Source organism: Oncorhynchus gorbuscha, linkage group LG24 (assembly GCF_021184085.1).
Source record: "Oncorhynchus gorbuscha isolate QuinsamMale2020 ecotype Even-year linkage group LG24, OgorEven_v1.0, whole genome shotgun sequence".
Classification (NCBI taxonomy): domain Eukaryota; kingdom Metazoa; phylum Chordata; class Actinopteri; order Salmoniformes; family Salmonidae; genus Oncorhynchus; species Oncorhynchus gorbuscha.
In genome coordinates this window covers 3,374,350-3,387,162 of record NC_060196.1, presented here as the reverse complement: position 1 = coordinate 3,387,162, position 12,813 = coordinate 3,374,350, and the positions used below count along the sequence as shown (strand labels likewise).

The window sequence follows — 12,813 nt, the reverse complement described above, 5'->3', positions numbered from 1 at the left end:
GCTTTTATCACCTCCTCTACAGTGGGATTAGCCATTAAACTTTATGGACTAGACCGGCCAGGGGGAACGTCTGGAGGTGCTTTCTCCCCCACACAGAGCACCTAAGGCGGGCTGTGGTTACCAAGAGCTCAGCCTGTTTCTCACGTTTCAACCCCCTGGAGCTCTACTAGTAAGACAGGAATTGATGTGGACTGAAGTACGGTCTATTGGCAACTCTACTGGCAACTTTACTGTGCTTCCAGCTCACCTGAAAGGTGTAAGGGAATCTGGGATACGCACAGTCTGCTTGTTGTGACTCTGTAAGTTGCACAAGTTAGCCTGCAACCCTACATGTTTGTCTGAGATGTCAGGACAGGAGCCACATGACCATGGCCCGTGCTTACTGCCCTTGTTTCCATGGTAGAAGAAGGACTGAGGTAAGAGAAGATGGGAGGGAGGGAGGGAGGGAGGTAGGGAGGGAGGGATGGAGGGAGGGATGGGTGACAGCATGGGGGGATAGGTGTCTTGGTTCAGGGCATGTGTGGACAGGCTGTGGAATGTGTGTGTGTCTATTGCTGTGTGCGTACTGTACATGCACGAGCACAGTTGTAATCTGTCTGGACCGATCCCTTCCGTTCCTACAACTCCCCCGACTTATTGTGAAAATGTAGCCTGTAGCTCAGTTTCACTTGCTACAACAGTCCTCCACAGAGAAGAATCATTCTGTATTATTGACCTCGGTGTGCTTCAGCAGCTAGCCTCTCTTTCTCCTATACCTCCAGCACTATGGATCTACTCCCGAACTGCCATTGAAGGGATCCTAAAAAAGGAGCGTCATTAATCACCATATACGCCGGTTGGTTATTTATTTTCCGCAGTGTTCCTAGAGGTAACTTTAGAGGTAACTTTAGAGGTAACTTTAGAGGTAACTTTAGAGTTAACTTTCTTTCTTTGGCTGGCTGGCTGGCTGGCGTTTACATTGTTCCTGTTCCTGGCACACTGTAGACTGATGTCCTTTTCTGACTCCTTCAAGAACTGGAGCCTCGGAACAAAAGCATATTCCACCTGGTGCCAAGATGCTCCATTGTGTTGTGTTTGGTTACGGCAGATGATATGAGTCTCTTGTGCATTGAGGAGAGTGATGGACCCATAGAAAATCAGAGGCTATCTGCTTCTCTCTGTCGTTGATGGTTAGTTAGTTAAACATGATGCTTTTGCCTTTTTGGATGTTTTTCTGTACACTCGGCTCCTAAACACAAGCTGTCAGGTAATCAACACTCAGAATGTATTGGTAATAACACAACATCATGACATTTGATTGGTTAATGTTTAATGCTTGCAGAATGGGGATAATATATGGGTGTGTGGTCATAGTGGCTTTTCTGGCTTTAAAGATGTGTTTCTGGAGATGGCTGTGGTGTTAGCATGGGCTTAAAGATGTGTTTCTGGAGATGGCTGTGGTCTTAGCATGGGCTTAAAGATGTGTTTCTGGAGATGGCTGTGGTCTTAGCATGGGCTTAAAGATGTGTTTCTGGAGAAGATGGGCTTAAAGATGTGTTTCTGGAGATGGCTGTGGTCTTAGCATGGGCTTAAAGATGTGTTTCTGGAGATGGCTGTGGTCTTAGCATGGGCTTAAAGATGTGTTTCTGGAGATGGCTGTGGTCTTAGCATGGGCTTAAAGATGTGTTTCTGGAGATGGCTGTGGCCTAAGCATGGACAATTTCCCCACAAACATGCATTTAATTCTGACAAACATACAATTTAAGCTTTTCGCTCAATCACTTGAGTGTTAGTTGTAGGGATACAGTTGAAGTTGGAAGTTTACAAACTCCTTAGCCAAATACATTTCAACTCAGTTTTTCACAATTCCTGACATTTTATCCTAGTAAAAATTCCCTGTCTTAGGTCAGTTAGGATCACTACTTTATTTTAAGAATGTGAAATGTCAGAATAATAGTAGAGAGAATGATTTATTTCAGCTTTTATTTCTTTCATCACATTCCCAGTGGGTCAATTTACATACACTCAATAAGTATTTGGTAGCATTGCCTTTAAATTGTTCAACTTGGGTCAATTGTTTCGGGTATCCTTCCACAAGCTTCCCACAATAAGTTGGGTGAATTTTGGCACATTCCTCCTGACAGAGCTGGTGTAACTGAGTCAGGTTCGTAGGCCTCCTTGCTCGCACACACTTTTTCAGTTCAGCCCACCAATGTTCTATAGTATTGAGGTCAGGGCTTTGTGATGGCCACTCCAATACCTTGACTTTGTTGTCCTTATGATATTTTGCCACAACTTTGGAAGTATGCTTGGGGTCATTGTCCATTTGGAAGACCCATTTGCGACCAAGCTTTAACTTTCTGACTGATGTCTTGAGGTGTTACTTCAATATATCCATATAATTTTCCTTCATCCTCTTTACAAGATCCTTTGCTGTTGTTCTTAGACTGATTTGCAATTTATCGCACCAAAGCGCGTTCATTTCTAGGAGACAGAATGCGTCTCCTTCCTGAGCAGTATGACGGCTGCGTGGTCCCATGGTGTTTATACTTGCGTACTATTGTTTGTACAGATGAACGTTGTACCTTCAGGCGTTTGGAAATTCCTCCCAAGGATGAACCAGACTTGTGGAGGTTACAATTTGGCTGATTTCTTTAGATTTTCCCATGATGTGAAGCAAAGAGGCACTGAGTTTGAAGGTAGGCCTTGAAATGCATTCACAGGTACACCTCCAATTGACGCAAATGTATTTGCACCTCTCTCTGTGAATGTTGTCTTTCATGGTTGCTGTCACTGACACAGTAACTCACATCTTCAGTTCATTTGTTAGGTTTGATCAGCATTTTGAAACAAGACCGTTTCTTTTTCATTTGAAGGAATTCTTATGGTTTGAAGGCAGACTGCTCAGTGGGAGTCTGGGAGTAAAGATAGTCTACACTATTATTAGCAGCTTGTTTATCCCATGGAACGGCCAATAACTTATATTAAAAATGAAAGGCTTCATTCTTTCTCTTTTTCTTTTTTTCAGACACAATATGAGTTCATAGATCAACTGTGCTTGTACGTGATGGCAGACTCAATGGAATTATTATAAATTGTATTCCATGTTGTAGCTGCGGCCCTCGATAGGCTTCAGAATTGGGTTTTCATAACTGATAGAGATATGAATTGAAAAATGGATAGGTAAGTATGTGGTAAAATGATACCTGATCGTGTGGTCAGAACTCCTGGTCAGTAAACAGCCCGACACTGCAGAAACAGACACCGTACGCTACTGAGAACGAAGACTGTTGATGCTGTGATGTCATTCACGCTCCGCTGTAGCACTGTAACCGTGGCGATGGGGACGGTAGAGGGGCTGGGAAGGGGGAGCTTAGTCTGATGGCTGACCTGTTATATGGGATCAAAGGGGAAGGGAGGACAAGCCGTGCTAAGAGGGAGGGAAACGATGGGCTCGCTCAAGCATGACACCCCTCCTCCAGGGTGTGTGTGTGTGTGTGTGTGTGTACACAGGAGAAAAAAAACATTGTGCGAACAGTACCAGTTTATGTACAGTATGAAGGTGTTTATGTGTGAGCAAGTGTGTGTATGTTTTTTAATCACAGTGATTTCGGCTGATATTCAACACAGTCCATTGAGTTCCTTTAAAAGGCTCTATAAAACCAGTGAGATCAGTATACAGTCCATAGAAGTTTCCCTCTGTGCTTTCAGGGTGACCTTTCTATGACCCAGTATTGGAGCTGTCTATTTTAAAAGCTGCTCTAGTAGACTCATTTGGCCAGCATAGGGGTGTGTTTGTGTGTGTTGTCTGTCTATGATATGTGTACCTGTGAGTGTTTATAAGCTTTGTGTGTGGTTTTCTTTCTGCTGGTATTAATGTCTCCCATGGTAACATGGCACATTAAACCTGTTTAATCCACACCAGGCCTGAGCTCAGATCAGTCAACAGACTCAAGCTCGCTGTCATTGAGCTCAGTGTGGATGTTGTTGCCAAACATGTGTGTGTTGGGTGTTTGTGAGTCTCTCTCTAGGTTTCTTTCCATCTGTCTACAGTGTAATTGTGTCTGCTTGTGTGTGACTCTGAGTGTGTCTGTGCAGTGCAGCTCTGTCTGCCTGTGATGTTGGGTGTGTCTGTGCAGCTCTGTCTGTTGGGTGTGTCTGTGCAGCTCTGTCTGTTGGGTGTGTCTGTGCAGCTCTGTCTGTTGGGTGTGTCAGTGCAGCTCTGTCTGTTGGGTGTGTCTGTGCAGCTCTGTCTGTTGGGTGTGTCTGTGCAGCTCTGTCTGTTGGGTGTGTCTGTGCAGCTCTGTCTGTTGGGTGTGTCTGTGCAGCTCTGTCTGTTGGGTGTGTCTGTGCAGCTCTGTCTGTTGGGTGTGTCTGTGCAGCTCTGTCTGTTGGGTGTGTCTGTGCAGCTCTGTCTGTTGGGTGTGTCTGTGCAGCTCTGTCTGTTGGGTGTGTCTATGCAGCTCTGTCTGTTGGGTGTGTCTGTGCAGCTCTGTCTGCCTGTGATGTTTGGTGCGCTTGTGAAAGTTTTTTTTGTGTATTTTCTGGGTGAGTCTTGCATTAGTCACAAGTGATGTCAACAGAAGCTTTGTGTCATTCATATGGATGTTGTTTCAGAACGTGAATGTGAGAGCTTGTGCCTATGCACCACTTTTGGCTATACCCCTTGCCATGTTACCAGGGTCTCGTTAATTCCAGCAGCCACAATACATGATTTCCCCTTCACCTCTCTGAGCCATGAGCTGTCAATGAGAGGTGTGACTTGAGTCTCTCTCTTATCTCTCTCTCTCTCTCTCTCTCTCTCTCTCTCTCTCTCTCTCTCTCTCTCTCTCTCTCTCTCTCTCTCTCTCTCTCTCTTAATTTTATATATATATAAACTGATTCTCTTCTATAACTGATTCAATTATCTAATTGGTATGTCAAATTTTATGTTCCTTTTGATGGCATAGAAGGCCCTTCTTGCCTTGTCTCCCACAAAGCTGGGAACGATCTGAGTTACCTGTGGGGCTGATGTTTAGGCCGAGGTATGTATAGTTGTTTTGTGCTCTAGGGCAAAGGTGTCTAGATGGAAGTTGTATTTCTGGTCCTGAGAACTGTACCTTTTTTGTAACACCCTTGTTTATGTCATACTGAGATTTACTGTCAGGGCTCAGGTCTGTCAGGGCCCAGGGCCCAGGTCTGTCAGGGCCCAGGTCTGACAGAATCTGTGCAGAAGATCTAGGTGCTGCTCCAGGCCCTCCTTGGTTGGTGACAAGCACCAGATCATCAGCCAACAGTAGACATTTGACTTCAGAATGTAGTAGGGTGAGGCCGGATGCTGCAGACCGTTCTAGTGCTATCGCCAATTCTTTGATATATATGTTAAAGAGGGTGGGGCTTAAGCTGCAACCCAATGGCCCTGAGGAAAGAAATGTGTTTTTTGCCAATTTTAATTGCACACTTGTTGTTTGTGTACATGGATTTTATAATGTCGTATGTTTTTTCCCCAACACCACTTTTGATGTATTTTATAGCAGACCCTCAAGCCAAATTGAGTCAAAAGCTTTTTTTTAAATCAACAAAGCATGAGAAGACTTTGCCTTTGTTTTGGTTTGTTTGTTTGTCAATTAGGGGTCTGTTATTTGGTAAAAAGCCAATTTGACATTTGCTCAGTACATTGTTTTCGCTGAGGAAATGTACAAGTCTGCTGTTAATGATAATGCAGAGGATTTTCCCAAGGTTGCTGTTGACGCATATCCCACGGGAGTTATTTTGGGGATTGGAGTGATCGGCCCTTGGTTCCAAATATTGGGGAAGATGCCAGAGCTGAGGAAGATGTTAAAGAGTTTACGTATAGCCAATTGGAATTTGTGGTCTGTGTATTTGATCATTTCATTTAAGATGCCATCAACACCCCAGGCCTTTTAGGGTTGGAGGGTTTGTATTTTGTCCTGTAACTCATTCAAGGTAATTGGAGAATCCAGTGGGTTCTGGTAGTATTTAATAGTTGATTCTAGGATTTGTATTTGATCATGTACAGTATATGTTTTTGTTGTTTGTTTTTTGCTAAAGAGCCAAAAAGACTGGGGAAGTGGTTTATCCATACATCTCTGTTTTGGATAGATAACTCTTTGTGTTGTTGTTTGTTATAGATTTGTTTGTTATAGAGCCATAAAGACTGGGGAAGTGGTTTATCCATACATCTCTGTTTTGGATAGATAACTCTTTGTGTTGTTGTTTGTTATAGAGTAAAGACAGTATATGTTTTTGTTGTTTGTTTTTTGTTTATCCTAAAGATAGATAACTCTTTGTGTTGTTGTTTGTTATAGAGCCATAAAGACTGGGGAAGTGGTTTATCCATACATCTCTGTTTTGGATAGATAACTCTTTGTGTTGTTGTTTGTTATAGAGCCATAAAGACTGGGGAAGTGGTTTATCCATACATCTCTGTTTTGGATAGATAACTCTTTGTGTTGTTGTTTGTTTAGAGTTTTCCCATTTTCCCAGAAGTGGGTAGATTCTATGGATTCTTTAATTACATTGAGCTTATTTCTGACGCGCTGTTCCTTCTTTTTCCGTAGTGTATTTCTGTTTTAGTGATTCACCATAGTGAAGTTGTAGGCTCAGGTTTTCTGGGTCTCTGTTTTTGGTTGGACAGGTTTGCATTCTTCATCAAACCACTTGTCATTGTTGTTCATTTTCTTAGGTTGTCTGCTTGAACTTTTTTGATTTGATAGGGAAGCTGAGAGGTCAAATATACTGTTTAGCTTTTCTACTATGAGGTTTACACCTTCACTATTACAGTGAAACATTTTGTCCAGGAAATTGTTGAGAAGGGGTCGAATGCGTTTTTTGGTAGATTTCCATACTACTTTCTACAGCATTTCTTAATATTATTCAGCTCCTTTGGCTTTGATGCCTCATGATTGAGCATAGCTCTGTTCAAGTAGAGTGTGATTTTGCTGTGATCTGATAGGGGTGTCAGTGGACTGATTGTGAATGTGCTCTCTTTCCCCTCTCTCTCTCTCTCTCTCTCTCTCTCTCTCTCTCTCTCTCTCTGCTTCTCTCGCTCTCTCTCTCTCTCTCTCTCTCTTCTTTTCTCTCTCTCTCTCGTTCCCTTCTTCTCTCTCTTTCCTCTCTCGCTCTCACTGACTGTTTTGCTTTCTTCCTCTCTTCTACACCATCAGACTCTCAGAATCTCTCTCTCTCGTTCCTCTCTCTCTCTCCCTCTCTCATTCCCCTCTCTCTCGTTCCTCTCTCTCTCTCTCGTTCCCCCCCTTCTCTCTCTCTCGTTCCCCTCTTCTCTCTCTTTCCTCTCTCGCTCTCACTGACTGTTTTGCTTTCTTCCTCTCTTCTACACCGTCACTCTCAGAATCTCTCTCTCTCGTTCCTCTCTCTCTCCCTCTCGTCCCCCCTCTCTCTCTCTCTGTCATCCCCCTCTCTCTCTCTCTCTCTCTCTCGTTCCCCTCTTCTCTCTCTTTCCTCTCTCTCTCGCACTGACTGTTTTGCTTTCTTCCTCTCTTCCACACCGTCAGACTCTCAGAATCTCTCTCTCTTCTCTTGCATGCTCTCATTTTCTCTCCACTTACCTCTCTCTCTCTTCCTCCTCCCCCTCTCCCTCCCTCCTTCCTTCTCGCTGGTCTCTCCAGCCGCCAAGCAGCAGCCCACAGCAGCAGCGGTTGCGGCAGTCGCTCTCTTTCCTTTCAGTCTGTCCTCAGACAGTTTTCGTTGCCGCCGTGTGAGTGAGTGTGTGTGTGTGTGAGTGTGTGTGTGCTGCTCGTGTGTGTGTGTGTACCTGCTGGTATGCACCAGAGGGGAGCGGGGAAAGGGGCGCGGATATACGTTACGGACTACAGGAGACTACGGAGGATATGAAGGGAGAATACTGCGGAGAACAGTGAGTAGAAGGACTCAACCCTCTCTGTAGCCCAGCTCTGTCTCTGTCTGGGGAAGACTGGCCACAATACCGGGGGAATGTAAGTAGCTTCCTCCTCTTAGCTTTACTGCGTGTGTGCGCGTGTGTGTGTGTGTGTGTGTGTGTGGTCAGAAGCATGTCAGAGAGTTAGTATAGTTTAGATTGTGTTGTGTGTGTGTGTGTGTGGTCAGAAGCATGTCAGTGAGTTGTGTAGTTTTAGATTACATTTGTGCCTGCTTGATGGTGTGTGTGTGTGTGTGTGTGTGTGTGTGTGTGTGTGTGTGTGTGTGTGTGTGTGTGTGTGTGTGTGTGTGTGTGTGTGTGTGTGTGTGTGTGTGTGTGTGTGTGTGGTCAGAAGCATGTCAGAGAGTTAGTATAGTTTTAGATTACATGTGTGTGTTGTGTGTGTGTGTGTGTGTGTGTGTGTGTGTGTGTGTGTGTGTGTGTGTGTGTGTGTGTGTGTGTGTGTGTGTGTGTGTGTGTGTGTGTGTGTAGCCTTTGTGCAGTTTACAATACATGTGTTGTATGATTATGACTAATCCCTGCAGTAATGGAGACTACCAGAGGACAACTATCCACCCACAGCACACATACATCTGTATACCAAATGCATGCAGGACCCACAACACACAGTTATTCTCCCATTTGGTAGTGCTCTGTCACCCCCAGTATAGGAGGTTCAGTCGAACTAGGGTATTGGAGGAAGACCATTTAGCCCAGCTGTAATAGAGGGGAAGCTCTGGCCTTCAGCACTCCAAACACTACTGACCTGCCCATGTTTATGTTGCGTTGTGTGCTTGACAAACTTTTTGCAATGCTACTTTCTGTTGACGAAGGAGTGGGTGTGATCTGTGCGTGTGGTCTGTGGGTGTGATCGGTGGGCGTGATCGGTGGGCGTGATCTGTGGGTGTGACTGTGTGTGTGATGTGTGTGTTTGCTGCTGGGGGGGGCAGAGTGTGTGATACAGTTTTTATAGAAGTGGGGGTGTTGTTTTGCGAGTGTGTTGGTCTATTCTTTATAGGAGAGTGTGTGTGCGAACGTGTGCTTGTGTGTGTTCGCAAGATTGGTGTAAAGAGAGAGATAAAGTTTCTTTCTACCCCTGAACATGAGTGGGGCAACGAGTGAGGAGAGATGTCGAGAGAAATGGAGCGAGAGAGAGAGAGCGATCGGAGTGAGACTATCATAATCAGTCCTCCCTGATGCTGGAAGAGAATGAATGAAGACCATCATTTGTCTCCCTCTCTTTTTTCACTCTCCCTCTTCATCTCTTCTTATTTTCTTTGATCCTGTGTTAGATTCCAGCTCCCTGGAGCTACATTGCATTTTAAGCTGTAGTCGTGAAGACTTAGAAAAATATGCTAAGGAATGGATTTCCGTGGCTATTTACCAGACAGCTAGTTTTGGACCAGGTAATGACTACAGTGGGTTCGATCCCGGGTGTAGAATGTTCACATGAAATAGCTTTGGATAAAACTGCTAAATGGCATATATTATTATATTATATTCAGTAGCACCCTATTCAGTGCACTACTTTTGATAGTGCTCTGGTCAAAAGTAGTGCACTATATCGGGAACAGGGTGCCTTTTGGGACACAACAAGTGCATAGGGATATTATAATGGTCAACCTCAACCTTTTTCTGAGAAACCCCCTAATCCAGCTCTTATTAGTGACTGCTGTGCACAGTGCAGACATTTGAGAGTGCTGTGTTCTCCGAGCCTTATTGGTCCCGGTCAAAAATAGTGCACTAGGGAAAAATATCTCCACAGGTCTTTGGCCTTGTGTCGGGTTCTGTGTAGCAGGGTGCTGTGTTAGAAGAATGGTTCAGTGTATGGCTGTGAGGAGCCCACAGGGCTCTGGGCTGTAGGTGTGTGTGTGTGTGTGTGTGTGTGTGTGTGTGTGTGTGTGTGTGTGTGTGTGTGTGTGTGTGTGTGTGTGTGTGTGTGTGTGTGTGTGTGTGTGTGTGTGTGTGTGTGTGTGTGTGTGTGTGTGTGTGTGTGTGTGTGTGTGTGTGTGTGTGTGTGTGTGTGTTTTCAGGAAAAGGCTCTGGAGAGAAATAATGGCTCAAAGGTCAGCAGACAGGATGTGCCCTTTCTTATCAGATACAGGGGGACTGCTCAGGGCGAAGAGTGGGACAAGATGAAGGAGAGCGAGTGTGATGGGGAGAGAATGATAGAGAGAGTTATAGGGGGAGGGAGAGAGAAGTAGGGGAGAGAGAGAGGGTGGTAGGGAGAGAGGGTGGTAGGGAGAGAGGGTGGTAGGGAGAGAGGGTGGTAGAGAGAGAGAGAGAGAGAGAGAGAGAGAGAGAGAGAGAGAGAGAGAGAGAGAGAGAGAGAGAGAGAGAGAGAGAGAGAGAGAGAGAGAGAGAGAGAGAGAGAGAGAGAGAGAGAGAGAGAGAGAGAGAGAGAGAGAGAGAGAGAGAGAGAGAGAGAGAGAGAGAGAGAGAGAGAGAGAGAGAGAGATGCAAAAGTTGATGTCAACCCAAATCGATATCTCATTACATCTAAACTAGGAACCGTATACAGGGTCAGCAAGGCTGGCTAAGAACTGTCCTGAGCTTGTCCCATCGTCCTTCGGCACGCTATAGTAGGAATGGCAGCTCTGGGGGCATTCTCTCACTCTTTCTCTGTATTTGTCTCTTCCTGTCCACACACACTTATCCACCTGGGGATATCATAGGACATTTGACCCTGTCATTAAAACCCTGCCGTGTGACAGGGGACCAGTGCTGATGACAGATGAGGAACTCCTGCCTCCATGACGACAGCGTCCAATCGTGTGAGGGGTTACTGATACAGTATGTTCCCTTTGTAATGTCTATTAACATTTTAACACTATTGTCTTAAAAACCCTCTACTAAGCTATATGGCTTTGTTTAAAATATCAAGGATCTGGATAAGAGAGTCTGGTAAATGACTAAAATGTTTATTATTTAATAGTTCAATACGCATATATGGATATGCAGATTTAAGAGAATAATACAGATCGTTAAATGCTCACAGTCAACATGACAAGTAGATTTGATTTGCTAGCATTGTGAATCACTGTAGGAGATATTGAAAACTTTTGCTTAATTGAACTATGCGATGAACAGATGTCTTAGTAGAACTATGAGATGAACAGATGTCTTAGACAGATGTCTTAGTAGAACTATGAGATGAACAGATGTCTTAGTAGATCTACGAGATGAACAGATGTCTTAGACAGATGTCTTAGTAGATCTATGAGATGAACAGATGTCTTAGTAGATCTATGAGATGAACAGATGTCTTAGTAGAACTATGAGATGAACAGATGTCTTAGTAGAACTATGAGATGAACAGATGTCTTACTAGAACTATGAGATGAACAGATGTCTTAGTAGAACTATGAGATGAACAGATGTCTTACTAGAACTATGAGATGAACAGATGTCTTAGTAGAACTATGAGATGAACAGATGTCTTAGTAGAACTATGAAATGAACAGATGTCTTAGTAGAACTATGAGATGAACAGATGTCTTAGTAGAACTATGAGATGAACAGATGTCTTAGTAGAACTATGAGATGAACAGATGTCTTAGATGTATTTTCTCTGTACTTTTCTCTGACATGTCCCAGTATGTTTGTAATTGAGAGCATTGAGACTAAATGCTAAACTAAAAGCTCAGCAGAAAAGGTTCAGAGTTTAACACAAAGGCTGTGAGTGGCAGACAAGTAGAGTCCCAATACCACAGGATCTGAGACAGTGAAAAAAACACACACACACACACACACACTGTTAGCCTCATTATCTACATAAGAATAGAGTTGTTAATTAATTGTGGATGAATTATAGAGGGGGTTGGCCTTTGTTTTTGTCTTAACTCAGTGTGTGTGTGTGTGTGTGTGTGTGTGTGTGTGTGTGTGTGTGTGTGTGTGTGTGTGTGTGTGTGTGTGTGTGTGTGTGTGTGTGTGTGTGTGTGTGTGTGTGTGTGTGTGTGTGTGTGTGTGTGTGTGTGTGTGTGTGTGTGTGTGTGTGTGTGTTAGAGCATCTCTTGGTGTGGTGAGCTCGGTGCCCACCTGCTCTAATGTAACAAAGAGAGTGAGTGTCTGTAAGGCAAACAGTGTGGAAGTGTGTGTCATGCAGACGGGTGTGAGAGAGAAAGGGAAGCGGTGCATGTCAGTGTGTGTGCACATCAAGCCTGCAGCACCTGGCTGTCCTCAGCAGTGTGTGCACATCAAGCCTGCAGCACCTGGGTGTCCTCAGCAGTGTGTGTGTGCCTGCAGCACCTCAAGTGTGTGTGCACATCAAGCCTGCAGCACCTGGGTGTCCTCAGCAGTGTGTGTGCACATCAAGCCTGCAGCACCTGGGTGTCCTCAGCAGTGTGTGTGCACATCAAGCCTGCAGCACCTGGGTGTCCTCAGCAGTGTGTGTGCACATCAAGCCTGCAGCACCTGGGTGTCCTCAGCAGTGTGTGTGCACATCAAGCCTGCAGCACCTGGGTGTCCTCAGCAGTGTGTGTGCACATCAAGCCTGCAGCACCTGGGTGTCCTCAGCAGTGTGTGTGCACATCAAGCCTGCAGCACCTGGGTGTCCTCAGCAGTGTGTGTGCGTCCGGGAGCTTGCTTGGTCTGAAACCCCTTTGACTGGGGATGTTCTCTGTATAAATGGAGTAGAAAGTCTAGGCCTGGTCTTGTTTTAGAACAATGGTGTTTTTAAAGGGGCAATGTTGAAACAATAACACAGTCGATCCCCGCCCCTGTTTCGGTAAAAGCTGAGGGATGCGGCTGGAGAAATGTAACCACTCTCAAATAGTGTTTGTTTACGTTTACTTTGTTTTACAAACTAAAGTCTCATGTAAGTTGTCAGCTGCTCAGTTCTGGGTCCATACGTGTTAAGATGAAGAGATGCTAGAACGAAGAGCGGAACCAGAACGAGGAGATCTTTGCAAGTTACTGGCAAGTCTGTGGGCTGAATG

At 44.8% G+C, this 12,813-nt stretch overlaps 1 protein-coding gene across 7 annotated transcripts in view; it reads left to right on the top strand.

Annotated features, from left to right (window-relative positions):
* Window positions 1–12,813, top strand: part of LOC124012699 (type II inositol 3,4-bisphosphate 4-phosphatase-like) — a 235,042-nt gene that overhangs the window by 69,185 nt on the left and 153,044 nt on the right. Inside the window, exons 1-2 of one of the 7 annotated variants that reach the window (XM_046326584.1) lie at window positions 7,482–7,934; window positions 10,552–10,669. The exons of 4 other annotated variants lie outside the window; for them this stretch is intronic. The gene's annotated coding sequence lies outside the window, so the exon portion shown is untranslated. Of the gene's footprint in view, window positions 1–816; window positions 836–7,481; window positions 7,935–10,551; window positions 10,670–12,813 lie in introns of those variants that run through there. 2 more of the 7 variants (XM_046326585.1, XM_046326583.1) reach the window with 2 other exon arrangements.